Source organism: Ammospiza nelsoni, chromosome 9, assembly GCF_027579445.1.
Source record: "Ammospiza nelsoni isolate bAmmNel1 chromosome 9, bAmmNel1.pri, whole genome shotgun sequence".
NCBI lineage: Eukaryota > Metazoa > Chordata > Aves > Passeriformes > Passerellidae > Ammospiza > Ammospiza nelsoni.
The window spans coordinates 6,565,401-6,583,206 of record NC_080641.1 but is presented as its reverse complement, the minus strand read 5'-3'; positions in this window follow the sequence as shown (position 1 = coordinate 6,583,206).

The window sequence follows — 17,806 nt, the reverse complement described above, 5'->3', positions numbered from 1 at the left end:
TCTGAGTCGGGAAAAGGGAATTGTCAGACAACACAGGAGAATTTAACAGCGCAGAAGAATGGAAAAACCAACTCAACTGTTTGCAAACAAGGAAAAAGGAAGTGGGTAGCAAGCAGTGTGGGCTTCCAGGAGCAAAACCAGGCGCTGCCTGTGGGGCAAGGAAAGCCCTTGGGCAGAGGAGCATCTGTGGGCGTGCACTGCATCTCCAGCAGGAGCCTTGCTTCTCTTTTTCATAATTACTGCGAAGCACGGGCTGTGTGAAACTGCTGCTCAGCAGCTGGGGAGTGATGGAGTGATTTTTAATTTTGTGTGATTAATTCTAAATAATTTTAATTTTAAGACAATTATAATAATTTTCAATATTTTATATAAATGTATATAATTTGTGTGTAATTAATTTTAAATTATTTTAATACAATTATTTTCTTTAAATTATAGAAATATTATATATAATATAATATTTATAAAATTTCATTAAAATTTATAATATATTATATATTAATACATACAACTATATATTATTTATATTATATTATATTATATTATATTATATTATATTATATTATATATTAATATATAAAACAATACATTATATAATATATTATACATTAATATATAATTTTATTATATACTATTATAATATATCAATATATAAAAATTTATATACATTTTATATAATATAAATTTTATATATAATTTTTATAAATTTTTATAATTTTTATAATTTTTTAATTTTATATAATTATATAATTTTAAATATAATTAATTTAAATTTGAATATAATTTAGATTTTAATTAAATATATAATTAAATATAATTTAAATTTAAATTAAAATGTAAATATAATTTCAATTTTAAATTATAATTTTTTTATAATTTATATAATTATTTTATATTAAAAATTCAATAAAAATTTATTTTTAACAGAATGGAAGGATGCACCCTGTCCCCCTGTAGCTGCCCCTTCTGCAGTGTGCCCTTTTCCTTGGGATGTGCTCACAGGTGGGATTTGGCCTCTCAGCTCCTGCTGGTAGCTTTTATCTATAATTTACCTTTTAGCAATAATTTCAGCTGCAGTCAAGCAGTAAAACTTACTCTGGATGCTGGGTTGTCCTACTGTGTGTGGGTGCCTGTCTTCCAGCAAGGAATAACTGTCTTGATTTAATAAATCAGTACAGAATAGCAAAGGAAACCTTTGAAGGGGAGAAAAGCAAGTTGTTACAAAGGCAAGGTTTTTGTGTGCCACAGAAAATGCTGTTTAATGTCTCTGTCCACTCCAGAAACAAAGTATTTTGTAATTAAGGCAGATTTGTTTGTCAAAGTCAAGGACTTTTGCCTAAAAGATTTGTGGAGTCCTGCTCCACTGTCTGAACCACATTAATTATTTGTCTCCCTTGATCATCAGAGCAAAAACCACCAATGTCTTTCACATTCAGCACATTAAGAATTAGGTTATTTCTGACTGATTTTAGTTGCTAAACTGGAAAAAAAAAATATTATATATGCTTCCTTTGCTAAAATAGATTATGAATCTGAGCTGAAAAGTTATTCTTGGTGGTGGCAGGTGGAGAGGCCCCTCTAAAAATTCAGGAGATGGACTAAACTATCCTTGTGGATCCCTTCCAGCTCATGATATTCCATGATTCTGTGATTAATTTCACCTCCACGTGGCTTCTCCTTGCTCCTTGCGTGCAGCCACCTTTTGGCTGATGTGTGCGTGTGTGTGTGCTGAGGGTTTCTGACAGCAAAGAACTGAGCCAGTGAGGAGGAGTCCATGTTGGTCAGGCCGGTTTGGAAACGCTGTGAAATCACAAATAAAAATCACAGAATCACACAGAATCACAGAAATTCAAGGCTGGAAGAGACCTATAAGATCATCAAGTCCAACCCATGTTCTAACAATTCAACTAGATCATGGCAGCAAGTGCCACATCCAGTCTTTTTTTGAACTCTTCGACATTTATGTGAATATTAGACATTTTGGGGATATCTCCAAAGGAAGAGGAGCACGAGCACCTCGCTGGGGTGAATCCCACCGTGAATCCCTGTGAATCCCAGGGAGACGAGCAGGGGATGGGCTCCCCAGGGCACACCTGCAGCAGATGCTGGGAGCAGAGACATTTTCCTGGCTGTCACAGTCCCTGGGCCAAGAGAAGGGACAACAGGACACAAATGCTGAGGTGCACTGTGTCACCGTGATGTTTTCTCAAAAATCCCTTCGCCAGGGTTTTCCTCCTGAGAAGCTGAGAAGCCTCAGAAAAGAAATGTAAACAATAATTATCTGGTTGCTTGGAATGTGCTCTGGAGGCTGCTCACCAACAGCTGCATCTTTGATTCGTTCCATGTGAATTGTTTTTAACTAATGACCAATCACAGCCAGCTGTGTCAGGCTCTCTGCATCTGTCACGAGTTTTTATTATTCATTCTTATCTGGCCTTCTGATGTCTCCTTTGTCTTTCTTTAGTATAGTTTTAGTATATGTAATGTAATGTAATATATAATATAATATAATATAATATAATATAATATAATATAATATAATATAATATAATATAATATAATATAATATAATATAATATAATATAATATAATATAAAATGTGATATGATATGATACAATATAATATAATATATAATATATAATATATAATATATAATATATAATATATAATATATAATATATAATATATAATATATAATATATAATATATAATATATAATATATAATATATAATATCAGCCTTAAAGGAATAAAGTAGGGATTTATTAAAGGAATAAAATAGGGATTTATTAAAGGAATAAAGCAGGGATTTATTAAAGGCCTTCACAGGATACACCTTGGGCAGTACCAGAGCCTGGCCAGGGTTACACCCAAAATGGAACCTGGGTCAGGAGTTCTTACATTTCTATAACTTTTGGTCCATTTCCATCTTGGGGTTAATTGTCCAATTCCAGCTCCGGGTTATGAAGTCCCATCTGCTCTCCTCAATTCCCTGTTTTTGCACTTTTTGGGCCTTTTGGACCTTTTTGTTGTTTGCACTTGCTGGGCCTGAAGCTGCAGTGGTGCCCTTGGTTGTGGGGCTGGAAAAGGATTGTTCTGTGTGACTGAGCTGTGAGAGAACCTGCCAGCACTTTCTGTGGAGTTCAGAGTTATACACAAATACAGAACAGAATCTGGAAAATACGAAAGCCACACCTTAAGGCACATAAGCATTCAGTGTGGCACCTCTGAAAGGTCGAGGTGAACTTAGTCACACACATCTTCCTTCCTTTGTCTTACACTGCTTCAGCCAGAAATCCCACCATAACTCGCTGTCCTGCTGCTAGGCATAGACAGAGAGAAACCAAATACATCTTTGACATTTTTCTGGTACAGACAGCAATCAATCTATGACAAGAAAAGAAAGAGTTCTAGGGCTGACATTCAGAAATGGAGCTCTGGCAGAGGTGTCTGGGTGGCCCAGCTCCATTCTCACTCATTCCTGTGGTGTCAGAAATCCCCGGGAGGGACATGAAGACCCTGATGCCCCAGATACAGCTCTGCTCTGGGGTAAGGAAGTGGTTTCTCCTCCTATCTGGCCCTGCCATCATTACCCTGACTGCTTCCCCAAATCACCCCCGTGGGAGGTTTTTGGCCAGCAAAGATGGTCTTGAAGTCATCCCTTCTGAAAATGAGGTTTTGGTGCAGCTCTTGGGTCTTCCTGTGTGTTTCTAACCTGTTCAGTTCTTTTAAACTTGAGAAGAATTGCAAGCAGGTTTTTGAGGAAGGATTTTCAGGCATGGGTGCTTCCTTTTTTCAGCCTTATTAATAGCTATTTTCAGCTAATTTTTAGCCTTAAATAGCTGAAGCATGAGCAGTCGGGTGGGCAGGTGGAGACTGCAGTAGGAAGAAAGGGAGTTAAGAGCTGGTGAATTTTCTGGGACAGAGGATGGAGAATGCAGCAGCTCTCTCTGCAAATCCCAGCCTCTGTTTTGGGGTGATTTGTGCTTTTTAAGCAGTGGTGATGGCCCAGAGTGTTGCATTGCAGAGGTGGAGAAGGGTTAGATGTTATTCCTAGCCCAGCAAGAAAGACCCCAGCGCCATTTCCTGCCTAAGACACCTCACCCCTTTTGTGCCAGTGTTTTGTTGGGGTGATGTTTGAGCATCCTTTGCTGGTCAGGATGCATGCAGCAGCACTTCACCTGCCTCTCACCATCAGCCTCACCAGCAAAGGTTAATCCACTCACTGGGGAACTTCAGAGACTGAGTCAGGATCTGGTGTCAATAAAAACACACTGATTAGAGCAATGCTGCACCTTCATGAACACTGTGAACTCTTTCCTTTTCTGTTTTCTCAGCATTGTTTTCTCATTTTTAAGCTGTCAGGTTAACCTTCTGGCTAAATTGTTTCCTTTGCTGTCTCTCAAATACATGTTAAAGAGTTTTTTCACTTTCCATTCACAGTCATTTAGCTATTGTTCTTTCCACCTGGTCAGTTTGGCTCATAGTTTCCCCTGACTTATATTCGCTCTTTTGCAATATCTGGTAGCTGTATTACTGGCTGGGGCTGCCCTCCTTTTGCTCACGCTGACTGAAGCCAGATCATGGTCACTAATCCTTCAGCCCTGACCACTTCTTCTTCAATTAAAAAACTTCAGCAATTAAAAAACCTCAGCACTTAAATTAAAAAACCTCAGCGCCAAATATTGCACTTGCATCCAGTGTAACAGTTCCACCATAACTGTTTCAATATTAGGAAATATCTGAAGCCACTGTAAACTCTCCCAATGTTCTCCTTGGTCTCACACAAGTCCTGATGGAGATTTTCCATTCTCTACACCCTGCAGGGGGAGGGTTGTTAGGACTTGGTCCCAATCTCTGTTTTAACACAGCACACAAGAAAAAAGGGCTCAGTTTTCTCTTTTTAATCCTTTCACTTGTGAAACACTGAACCATCTAGGTGCAACTTTAATGAAAAGTTCTCATCACAACAGGGTTTCTGTAGGCTTAAACTTTTACTTTTGGGCGAGATGAGGAAGGGCCCATGTCTCCAAAAACCAGGCAGTGCTTGGCACCTTAGCCAAGGGCAGATCAGTCCTTGACGCTTTCAGTCTTCACTGTCTGCACAACATCACCCAGCAACACAGTTATATTGTCAACACCAGGACAGCTCCTGCTGCTTTGCTGTTGCTGATTCCTCCCTGAAGAAGGAAGGAATGCAAACCAGAGGCGGCAAGGCAGTCTTGCAAATTCAAATTATTCTGGTTTCTTCTGGGTGTTTTTGCCCCTTATTACATTTAGTGGCAGTTTTGGAGATGGGCACATGACTGAACATGCTGAGATCACAGCACAACAGCCAGTGGTCATTAATGATGCCCCCTTTTATAGGGGGCTCAAAACACTCAATTAGTGGAAGTCTCCACACTTCAGGGTTAGTGAGTGAGACATCTAGTTAGTTAGTGAGCTAACCAACTAGATGTCTGCATTCAAGATTCAATAAGATTGGCTGGGGTCCCCTGTTTGAGTTTGAATCTAACTTATCATTGTCTTACCCACAGCCTTGTTAACTTTATCAAACTAAGCTGGTCAAGCTCAGAGGTGTGTTACAGCCAATTCCATCTGCGCATCTCCAGGGCATCTCCCAGCTGCTGTGGGGCCCTGCCCGGTGTGTGAGGGGCAGGCATTGCCTGGTGTGCCTGGTGTGTGAGGGGCAGGCATTGCCCATGTGCCCGTGTGCCTGGTGTGTGAGGGGCAGGCATTGCCCAGTGTGCCCGGTGTGTGAGGGGGCAGACATTGCCCGTGTGCCCGGTGTGCAGCAGGCATTGCCCGGTGTGCCCGGTGTGTGAAGGGGCAGGCATTGCCCGTGTGCCCGGTGTGCAGCAGACAGGCATTGCCCGTGTGCCCATGTGCCCAGTGTGCAGCAGGCATTGCCCGTGTGCCCGGTGTGCAGCAGGCAGGCATTGCCCATGTGCCCGGTGTGTGAAGGGGCATGCAGAGCCCGTGTGCCCGGTGTGCAGCAGGCAGGCATTGCCCGTGTGCCCATGTGCCCGGCGTGCAGCAGGCATTGCCCGTGTGCCCATGTGCCCAGTGTGTGAAGGGGCATGCAGAGCCCGTGTGCCCATGTGCCCGGTGTGTGAAGGGGCATGCAGAGCCCATGTGCCCGGTGTGCAGCAGGAGCAGGCATTGCCCCTGTGCCCGGTGTGCAGCAGGCATTGCCCAGTGTGCAGCAGGCAGGCATTGCCCCTGTGCCTGTGTGCCCTGTGTGCAGCAGGCATTGCCCGTGTGCCCGGTGTGCCCGGTGTGCAGCAGGCATTGCCCGTGTGCCCGGCGCGCTGCCCGTGGGCGCTGCGGGCGCTGCCCCGGCCGCTCTCCAGCGATGAATGGGCCGCTCCGTGCCCGGCCCGCGGCCCGGCGGCACCGAGAGCCCCAGATGAGTCAGCCGGGCCCGGGGTTTCTCTGTTTGACACAGAGCAGCAGCCGTGCTCGGCAGCCCCGGGCTCTGGCTGCCTGCCCGTGTCACGCTGGCAGCCCCAGGGGCACGGCAGAGCGCTGGGGTGCGAAGTGCTGAGCATCAGCCCTTCCCCAGGGGCTTTGCAGCCGGCGCTGCCTTGGTTCTCCTCTCCATCTGCCGCTTTCGCTGCTCCTGAGGTGAAAACCAGCCCAGCCAATTCTGCCCTGGGCACGGCTGGGGCTCCTTGGCTGCATCCCCCGGGGGGAGAGGAGACCCTTGCCTGCAGGCTGGAGCTCACACCGCTGTGCCACTGCAGAAAATGCACAATCCTCACCCAAACCAGTCCAGTGGCCTCATCCTGTTCCTGGCATCCTCCTCTGTGACCGTATTCACAGGGGTCCAAGGATGTGGGAAGAGACGAGGATCTGACTCCGTGTTTCAGAAGGCTTGATTAATTATTTTATTATATATATTATATTAAAACTATACTAAAATAATAGAAGAAAGGATCTCATCAGAAAGCGAGCTAAGAATAGAAAAAGAAAGAATGATAACAAAGGCTTGTGGCTCAGACAGAGAGTCTGAGCCAGCTGACTGTGATTGGCTATAAATTACAAACAACCACGAGACCAATCACAGATTCACCTGTTACATTCCACAGCAGCAGATAATCAATGTTTACATTTTGTTCCTGAGGCCTCCCAGCTTCTCAGGAGGAAAAATCCTGAGGAAAGGAATTTTCATAAAAGACATCTGTGACACCCCTCATGCTCTGGCTTATGAGGATGAGAGCCCAGACAATATCTGTGGTATCCACAGGCCCTCTGAACAGAGAGGAGCTGTGAGACAAGCAGAGAAGAAGGAAAACACAATTCTTATCTGCTTGCTGTGGCTGTGTTGTGCTGAAGTAGAATGCAATATGGAGATGGTTTACCCAGAGTGAGGATGTTTGGTTCCCTTGGCCTGTCAGGGCCAGCTGTGTGCGTGTGGGACTGTCATGGGACAGTCACAAGAGAACCAGAGATGAGTGCAGGATGAGCAGTGGTGAGCAAGAGTGAGGGCATGGCAGATTCAGTTTGCATACAATGTACACGGTATAGTATAATAAAACAATTAATTACCCTTCTGATGATGGAGTCAGATGCATCATCATTCTTTCTCCCTCACCAACATCAGGGATGCCCCTGCTTGGATAGATATATACACAAAATATAAACTCCTCCAGCTGCTAGTCTTAGATGTGCAGTCTCTGCACTCTGCCCTCCTGGCTCCTGAGCCCTTTATCCTGGTTTCCAGCTGGCCTGGCTCACTGGCTGCTAGCCCACACAGGCACGCACAGCCCCATCCTGGCACACAGGGTGCTTTGCCCCATGGGGTCCCTCCCATCAGGCTGGTGGAACCTCGGCTGCTGAGAATTTTAAACTTCCTGTGCTGAAAGGCTCAAGAGAACACTGCATTAACCTGAGAGAGATGCTGTGGAGAAAAAAATTGAATGATAGAAGTGGGATTATGGATGTGCAGTTTTTGATTGGAAGTGTGTAGTATCGCATGGTGGAAAACTTAGAGTTGAAGGTTTTAGAATATAGCAATATATATAAAGCAGATGGAGGGTTTAGGGCAGGTCCTTCTTCACCTTCTTCTCCATGGGTTTGGGTGGTTTTGTGCAATTGGATACAAAAGTCTGTGTTGTGGACTTTGAGTGATCGGTTATTGGGGTAAAAGTAAAAATAACTCAGGTGTCATTTCTTAATTGGATAGTTTAGCCTTAAAAGACTTTGTAGAGAAGGATAGTTAGCCATTTTGTAGCTTGTTAGTGGAATACTGCAGAACTGTGTGACTGTAACATAGATAAGAAAAAAATAAATATTTGAGTCTGGACACGAAATATCCTCTCCAGTGCCTTCAATCCCAACCTGGACAGAGAAAAGAAGCCAAGAACCAGCACAGCGGTGCTCCAAACTCCACATGTGCGTGTGCCCATCAAACAGCAGGGAAACAGCAGAAGAGAGTTTGGGGAGCAGATAGGGTGTGCTGTAACCACCAGGCACAGGGCATGGCCAGACAGGCACTTGAGCAGCCCCTTTTGTCCCCTTTCCCCCCTGTTTTCCCACTCGTTCCTCCCACCTGGGTTCATCCCTTTCCCCACACATCCCACGAGTGCTGAGGGCTCTTCCCAGCACGCTGCAATGAGCTCCATGTGCTGAGGACTCCCCTTGCTTGGCAGCTGGGAAGGGTCTCCCAGTTCCTCCCCACAGCAGATGCTCTAACCCAGAGTGCCCTCTCCCCACCAGAGCTCACAAGTGGAACAGATCCTTGGAGCATTTGATGCCTCTCATCTTCCTTCCGAGAGTCCTTCAGACAGATTCCCACACTGACATCAAATGGCTTTTTAATGTTTTCTTTGCATGACTGCAAAATCAGTGAGTTATCACTCAGGAATTTGACAACATCTCCATCTTGATAATTTATCTGTTCCTCATCTAGTGTTTAGGGATTCTTTGCTTTTTCAGTGTCTGCAGCCGCATAGAACCTATAAAAATGAATTCTTTCCGTTGCATCTTCAGTACAGACGCGACAGTGAACTCAGATCTGAGCAAAACAGTTTCTTCTCCTAAGAGAACTTTGCCTTGCCAATGTTCTCAGCCCCCTACAAGGCTGGGCATGGGAGAAAGAGCCCCATATTACCTCGTTTTTCACAGCATCTCCTCTCCTTTAGTGGTGTCTGTGCCAGAGCCACCAGCTCCCATGGGAACAGCTCAGCCCAGCTCACCTGTGGCACCTCAGAGGGGAGGGAAGCCTCGCTGTCCTGCCTGTGCCTCAGAGAAACCCCCAGGCACAAAGAGCCCCAGCCCAGCCCTGCTCCCTTTATAGCTGGAGAGGCCTTCAGCCTGCAGAACAAAACAAGTTTACACACGTAAAAAAAACCAAAATTCTGGGGAAAAAAATGAAAGAAAATATTAAAAAGTCTGCCTCAGCCTTTCTTTCGCAATTGTGAGCAGCCTCTAGCGCCAAGAGGAGCAGCAGATGTGTGCATTTTCCCAGGAAATGCTGTCTGTGTCTGTGTGGGGGTGCTGGGGGACGAGGCCAAGGGTGTCCTGTCCCATGGGGAGGCTGTCCCATGTCGGAATGGGATGGCTTCCATGGGTGACACCCCTGGGGAGGCTGTGCCACTGGGAATGGATGGCTTCCATGGGTGACACCCCTGTGCCACTGGGAATGGATGGCTTCCATGGGTGACACCCCTGTGCCATTGGGAATGGGATGGCTTCCATGGGTGACACCCCTGTGCCATTGGGAAAGGATGGCTTCCATTGGTGACACCCCTGTGCCATTGGGAAAGGATGGCTTCCATGGGTGACACCCCTGTGCCATGTGCAATGGATGGCTTCCATTGGTGACACCCCTGTGCCATGTGGGAATGGGATGGCTTCCATGGGTGACACCCCTGTGTCACCATTAGAATGGATGGCTTCCATTGGTGACACCCCTGTGCCATGTGCAATGGATGGCTTCCATGGGTGACACCCCTGTGCCATTGGGAATGGGATGGCTTCCATGGGTGACACCCCTGTGCCATTGGGAATGGGATGGCTTCCATGGGTGACACACCTGTGCCATGTGCAATGGATGGCTTCCATGGGTGACACCCCTGTGCCATTGGGAATAGGATGGATGGGATGGCTTCCATGGGTGACACCCCTGTGCCATGTGCACTGGGATGGCTTCCATGGGTGACAGTGACCAAACACAAGGCGTCACTCAGCAGCTCACCGCGTGGATCTGTTTTCTGTGAAACCAGAGCCAGGGAAGCACAGCAAGCACGAGGTACATCGACCCAGGGTCAGCACCCAGCCAGCCCTGCAGGAGCTCACCCATGGCCTGGCTCCCTTCCTCAGCCCCAGCCTCTGCCTGCAGCCTGTGCTGTGCCTGAGAAAGCTGTAAAAACAGACACTACTGCAGAGAAAAACCTGTTTTAATTTATTCCGCTCCTGTGCCCAGTGATCTGTTCACAATAATCATTATTCTTCTTTGCAGGATATCTGACTGTGCAAGACATTACTGTTGTTAGACATTTATTGTCAGATATTTATCTGTTATTGGATGTTTATTATTAGATTCTTGTATCTAATTTTTATTATCTAATTATTTGTTATTTATTATATCTAACAATTTTATTATTGTTAGATACTCATCTGTTATTCAATTCCTATTATTAGTAACTATTAGAGTACTTCTATCCATTAGCAAAATTATCCTGCCAGGACTAAGGTAACCACAGAAAAATCAGTGGAGGGAGTAGAAAACTGACTCAGGGAGAATGTTTGCCTGAAAGATGGGCACGAAACCTGGCAGGGCACAGCCCAAACCCCTTGAGATGTGGTGGTATCTGGGTCTCCTGCCACAACAAACATTGTCCCTGAGTCAGTAGTCCCTGACTACTCCCTCCACTGATTTTTCTGTGGTTATGTTAGTCCTGGCAGGCTAATTTTGCTAATGGATAGAAGTATCTGTGGTTATGACTCATTGGTAGCTGCAGACTTGCCATCTACAAGATCCTTGCAGATCTGGGCAGAGATGTTGCTTAGTGCTGGAAAATAAAGCCCTGTGGCTTTCTGTGGCACTCACACTTGTCCCAAGGTTGTGATGCTCTCAGCCCTGTCTGGTGGCACACCCTGCCTCCCACAGGGACACTGGAATAAAGGGGAGACTTTTAAAACCTCTGTCTCTAGGATCTTATCATGCCAGCAGGAGTGTCTGAAGAACTTCCTTTGCTTCCTAGCACTAGCTTGATATGGGTTCAGGGTTAGGTTTAGCCTTAACTGCAAAAAAATCAGTTTTGTTTTGGGGTTTTTCTTCCTGGAAAAAGTCTTCTGGTGTTGTGTGGCTAAACAAAGCAAAACAAGAAAAAAGAAAAAAAGATAAAAGAAAAAAATCTCAGAAAAGTTCAGCTGATAATGTGGAGGAGTCCTGTGTGCACAGTGCCAGGAGCAGTGCAGTCATGTCTCCCCACCCTGCCATATCATCAATATTGCTATGACTTGGGCAGGACCTAGGATGGAAAAACTGAAACTGCTCAAGTGTCAGCTGGAAATGTTTTAGGTGGATTGTGTGTGTCTGCTGCCTCCCAGGAGCCCACCACAACGGGCAGCCCCAGCTGCAGAACCATCCCTGCCCGAGGGCCACACCTCAGTGCAGAACAGCCCAGCAGAGACAGAGCCCAGCCCCAACAGAGAGACCTGGCATGGAGAAAGCCGAGGTGGAGGAAAGATTCCAGCCTCTGACGTGGAGGTGGCAGGTTCTCCTTCAGCTGGGGTGAAAGCCAGGGCCTTGTGGGGCACGCCAGGAGCGCTGCCAGGCTCTGGTCAGCCCTGGATGCAGGAACAGAAATGTGCATTCCTGAGCAGAGCTCCCTGTGCCTTGCACTGAGAGTGCTGACAGAGCCTGGGAGCCCCTCATGTGCCAGCCCTGGGCAGCACTGCCCTCTGAGCCTGAGGGAATTGGGATTGCTCAGCCTGAAAAGAGACATGAAACAGGCCCACAAGGAAGATGAAGAGAGGCTTTGGGCAAGGATAAGGGAGGAATGGCTTCTAACTGAAAGAAAGTAGATTTGGAGTAGATATTAGGAAAGAAATTGTTCACTGTGAGGGCACAGAGGCCCTGGCAAAGGCTGCCCAGGGCAGATATGAATGGAGAACCTGCTCTAGTGGAAGGGGTCCCTGCCTATAGCACGAGGGCTGGCACTGAATGGGCTTTAAGGTCCCAGAGCAAACCTTTACAGGATTCTCAGGCAGACACCCCAGGGACAGTGGGTGCCAACTGCTGCCCCAGCAGTGTCCCTCAGCCTGAGCAGGGGGTTTGGTGCTGGGAGTGCTGGGTTGGTGTCCTTTCTTCTCCCCATGCAGAGCCCTTTGTGGGCTTTCAGTAACACAGCATGGATGTAGTCAAACCTGGGGTAAAAATGTGCTGCTTAAGGCTGTGATTTTCCCCAAGTCAAAGCAACCCAGGGCTGGTATTCCCAAGGCTTTTGAGATCTTTAAAGGTGAAAAAGCAAAACCCAACCTGTCAGATGCTGGCAGTGCTGTGGGGCAGAGGGTTCCTCTGCGCTGGACACCAGCTCCTGGAGAGGAGCACTGCCTGTAGAGCAGGGACACAGCCTTGTCCCAGAGCTGTCCTCACCCTGCCCTCGCTGCAGGGGCTGCCCCAGGTCACCCTCAAAGCCTGTGAGGAGCCCAGCAGTGCTCTGAAGGCTCAGAAAGGAGACAAGCAGCTCAGGGAACTGTGTCTCTGTGCCTTGGAGGATCAGAGAGCCCAGAGCATCTGAGCTGCAGCCCTCTGGTGCCACAGGCACCTGCTGTCTCAAACCACACATTGCTTGGGCAGACCTTATTTTTGAGCAGTTCTTGCCTCTGCAGAAATACCAGTCCCTCTCTGTGCTTGCTGGGTTTCACGAGATCTGAAGGAAGAATAAGTGGCTGGTTTCCACAACCAGCAGCTTTGCTATGCAGGGAGCAGGGAGAAGTTTCCCTGGAGCCATAACCCAGTGATGGCCCCAGCAAAAGAGAGTGGCAGGGGAAGGACTGGAACAAGCCCTGTGAGCTCTGCTCCATCCATGCCACCACAAACCTCCCCTCTCCTCCTCACCAGCCCAGATCTTTGTGGTTTTCTTTTAGACCTCTTCTCAAGCTGATGCCTCCTGGGCTCAAAAAGTCTCGGGCAATCTGCTGGCTGCCAGCTAATCCAGCAAATAATCAGCTTAAACAAATTTAATGACTGCTAAGTGCCACGTGGTGTTGGAGCCCTGGCTGCTGAGAATTTGAGACTTTCTGTGCTGACAGGCACTGACCCCCAAGAGAACACTGCATTGACCTGAGGCTGTGGAGAAGGCTTCCAAAATGGAATGACAGAACTGGGATTGTGGCTGTGGAGTTTGAGTAGAAGTGTTCAATTATCACAGGTGGAAAACTTAGAGTTTAAGGTTTAGAATACAGTAATATATGTAAAGCAAGATGGAGGTTTTAGGGTGGAGTCTGGTCCTTCTTCTTCACCTTCTTCTCCTTCTTCTTCACCTTCTTCTCCATGGGTCTGGGTGGTTTTGTGTAATTGGGTAAAAAAGTCCCCATTGCAGGACATGGGTGGTTGGTTATTGGGTTAAAAGTGAAAATAATTCCGGTGTAATTTCTTAATTGGACAGTTTGTCCTTAAAAGTCCTTGTAGAAAGAGAGAGATGGGGCTCCATTTTTAGTGTGTTACAGTGAAGCGCTGTAGAGCTCAGGGTTTGTGGGACTGCAATATAAATAAGAACTAATAAACACCTGAGTCCAGCAAGAAATTCCATCTCACACATTTAATCCCAACCCTGGCTAAAAGAAGTTGAGACTTGACAGCACAACATCAAAACCCTGGCAGGGCTGGGTGGCTTTGTTGGGCTGGTGCCTGTGCCCTCCCCTGGCTCAACATCAGCACAAAGTGAGAAATCCTGGGACCATTTTATCAGCTTCCCTTCCATCTGGTGACCACCTGGTGAACAGAGCTCTGGGAGGTTGTGTGGGAGGAATGGAGGGAATAAAGTTAATAATGTGGATTTCTGACTCCTGACAGCTGGGAAGCCAATGTGTCAGGGTCAGGGTTAGGGATGCCTCTTTGGAGAGCTCTGCAGTCAGTAATGGTTAGCCCCCTGTGGGAGCAGTATTTCATCTGCTCTCTGGGGTTTGTACACCCCAGCAGCAGCAGCTCACACAGCCCAGCCGGTGCTGACTCCAGGAGAAATAATTCTGCATTTCTCAGGTTTCCTGCGTGCTCCCAGAAAATTAACTCATCGCAGTTACTGGATGCAGCACTTCTCTGAGGCAGTGCCAAGCTAACATCTGATCTCAAAGCTTTTTTCCAAGCTGAATGATTTACAGCACACAAGGCGCCCAAGAGGAGGCAAACTGCAGGAAACGAGCTCACAGAGAGGCAGAGGTGGGAGGGCAACTGCTCTGTCATGCATCCAGCACATGAAGCTTGCTGTGCACCCCATTCATGGGTGCAGAGCCCTCAGAGGAGCTTGTGGCTGACTGCAGCTCCCCTTTTCAGCCCTTTTCCCCCCAGGCATCCCCACTGTCCCTTCCAGCTCTCCACACACACACAGCAAAGCCTGGTGGGCTGCACACTCCCAGAGATGGGCTGTGAGATGGGCAGGGGCAATTCCCCAGGCAGGAATTTGCATTTCCTCAGGCTTTGGAGGAGCATTTCCCACCAGGTGTGACTGCTCAGGGGCTGTGAGAGCACCTGGCCAGGGGCAGCCTCACAGGGCCCATTCAGGGGCTCACTCTCCTGTACTCTTGTGGCTCCCTGAGCCACCAAGATGAATTGAGCTCAGGTGCTCAGCAGGACTTAGGTTTCAGTTTTCATATTTTTCAGATTCTGTGCTGCCTAGGTGTGGAGCTCTGAGCTTCATATTAAGCGTTAGGAAGTTTTCTTCACAGGGTAGGTAGACAAAACAATTCCTTTTCCAGCTTGAGACCAAGGAAAGCAGTTATGAGCTTCAGGCCCAAAAAGTATTAACAACAGGAAACTGAAGAGAGCAAACAAGGAGGATGGGAATTCACAACCTGAAGCTGTAATTGGACAATTAACCCAATATGCAAATGGAACAGAACTTATAAAAGTGAGGGCCCCTGTAAGCAGTCGTGCATTTTGTGACCATTTTGGTTCATCTTGGGTGCAGCATAGGCTGGGCTCTTGTGCTGCCCAAGGTGGATCCATTGAGGTTTTTAATAAATCCCTACTTTGTTCTTTAACTCTGTCCAGCCTCTGTTCTAGGTCAGCTTCTTAAGGCATCAGTTCCATCCTGGAGTCATCATGGAGCTGGAGGAAGTGCTTGCTAAGCTGCTCTCCCTCATTTATGATCAATTCTGCATAAGTGGGAAGGTCCAAGATGGCTGGAGGTTGACCACAAGGAGGAGGTGGGCAGCAAGAGGCCCATGAGCCTGGCCTTGGAGGGTTCTGGAGCAGATCACCCTGTGTGCAGTCACACAGCACACACAGCACAGCCAAGGGGGCAGAGCCAGCCTGCACAGGCTCAGGAAAGGCAGCTCCTGCCTCACCAACCTGGTCTCCTCTCCTTTTACAAGCAGCTGATCAGCCTGGTGGAGGCAGGGAGGGCCGTGGATGTGTCTGGCTGGATTTCAGCAAAGCCTTTGACACTATCTCCCAGAGCATTCCCTGGACAGCTGCAGCTTGGACAGGAGCACTCCTGGCCAGGCCCAGAGAGTGGTGGTGCCTGGTGCCACATCCAGCTGGCATCCAGACATCAGGGGTGTTCCCAGGGATCAGTGGATTTTAGCCTGGAGGAGGCTCAGGGTGACCTTATCACTCTCTACAACCACCTGAAAGGAGATTGTAACCAGGTGGGCTTTGGCCTCTTCTCCCACGTTATTTTATTTTTGAGAGGACAAGAAGACACAGCCTCAAGCCGTGCCAGGGGAGGTTCAGGTTGAACATTCACAGGAATTTCTACACAGAAAGGGTGGCCGGACACTGGAATGGGCTGCCCTGGGAGGTGTTTAAGGACTGGACACGGCCCCCAGTGCCATGGTCTGCGTGACAAGGGGGTGTCGGGTCACAGGCTGGGCTCGCTGATCTCAGAGGCCTTTCCCAACTGAACTGAAGCTGTGATTCTGTGACAAACACTACAGGAGGAGGCACACACAGATCTTACTTACCCAGGCAGCCCCCAATCCTCTCTGTTATCCCATGGATGTGGAATTGACTGAGCCCAGCCTGGCAAGGGGAAAAGCAGCACCCTCATGCCATGAGAGATGCCAGACCCTCTCCCCAGGCAAGCCCTTAACTGGGTGACTGAGAGCGAGGACCTGGGAGCAAGGACACACATCAGCCTTTATCCTTGAAGGGTGATGGGCTTCTGCCTGGTGATCCTGGGAAGGAATTAGACTTTAGATGATGTGCCTTAAATAGAAAACTCACTCCTGAAGTGAGCAGAAAAATAGATAGATAACCATAGATAAGGATGATGCAAAGATATTGCTAAACCGCCAAGGAATTTCCCCAGCAGAGCGAGATGCGGTGGCAGCCACAGCCCGCCCTGACCTCCCTCATGCCCCACCTCAGCCTCTGCCACACTCACACAGCCACCACGGTGCCAGGGGATTTCCAGAAGACCCAAGCACACACAGGAGCCTCCAGCAGCAGCACACCACGGGCTGGTCCCACAGGGCTGTGGGCTTTCCTTGGTGACGGCCCCACAGAGCCCACTCAGTGAGCTGGGCACCACAGAGAGGGGACATGGCCATAGCCTGGCACCCCAGGGGCTGGGAGGAGATGGGGTGTGCCAGCAGCACCCAGACAGCTGCTTCTGGGCACTGCCACAGCCTTTCCCTGCATGGCTGCCAGCAGCACTTCTTGCTGCTCCCTCAGCCTCTGGACTTCTGCAGCTTTAAACAAGCTGGGGCAAACCTCACCTGCTCCACCAGAGCAGCACAAGGCAGCAGTGCTGTCACCCTGAGCAAATGTGCCTCAGGCAGGGCCCAAAAGTGGCCCACACATGCCTTCATACTCTGCTCTGTGACAGAAAGCCTTCGTGCTCCTCTTCCTCCTCAGTCTCAGTTTGGGAAGCAGCTCCAGCTCCTCCCTCTCACCCCTGACACTGACAGGGAGCACAGACCCATGCCCAGGGCCCTCTCATGCTGGAGGGTGCTGGGATCACGGGTGTGGGACTCACCTAGAGCACTGATATCAGAGAGGGCAGCATGGGACCAAGGAGGTATTTCTGCAGGAACTGGAAATCTTGTTCTCATAAAAAACTGTAATGGTAAAAATCATCCCAGCCAGCCTCTGGCTAAGGACCACAATTTCCCCTGTGGTTACCATTTTCAGAAAATATTAACAAATAAGCAATTAAAGCCTCAGAAAAGCAGAAGCTGTGACTAATGGTCTTCAAGTTTCCTCCAAGTTTATAACAGAACGAAAAACAATTACAGGAATAGGAATGAGAGCAGCCACTGAGTGAAGGCTTGCTGGAAGCATCAAGATGCTCCTCCATGGTCTGGACAATCTGGTGTTTAGGCAGTCAGGCCTGTGCTTTTATTTGTCACATTTTCCCTTTTAGTAGCAGAAAATCAAGAGCCACGAAGTGCTGAGGGAAGCAGATATGTGTCCTCACCACGATGCCAACAAAGCCACCCATGGGAGCTGTGCCCTGCCTGCTCCTCTCCCAGCTCCACCAGCACCTCAGGACATGCAGGATGTGCTTCCACCAGGCTGGCTCCACGCCTGGCCTGGCACCTCTGCCCCAGGGCACCTCAAGCAGCTCTGGGGTGGAGCAAGAAGCTTCAAAGGAGACCCAGCAGGGATAGCTGCACAGGCCAGGCAGAG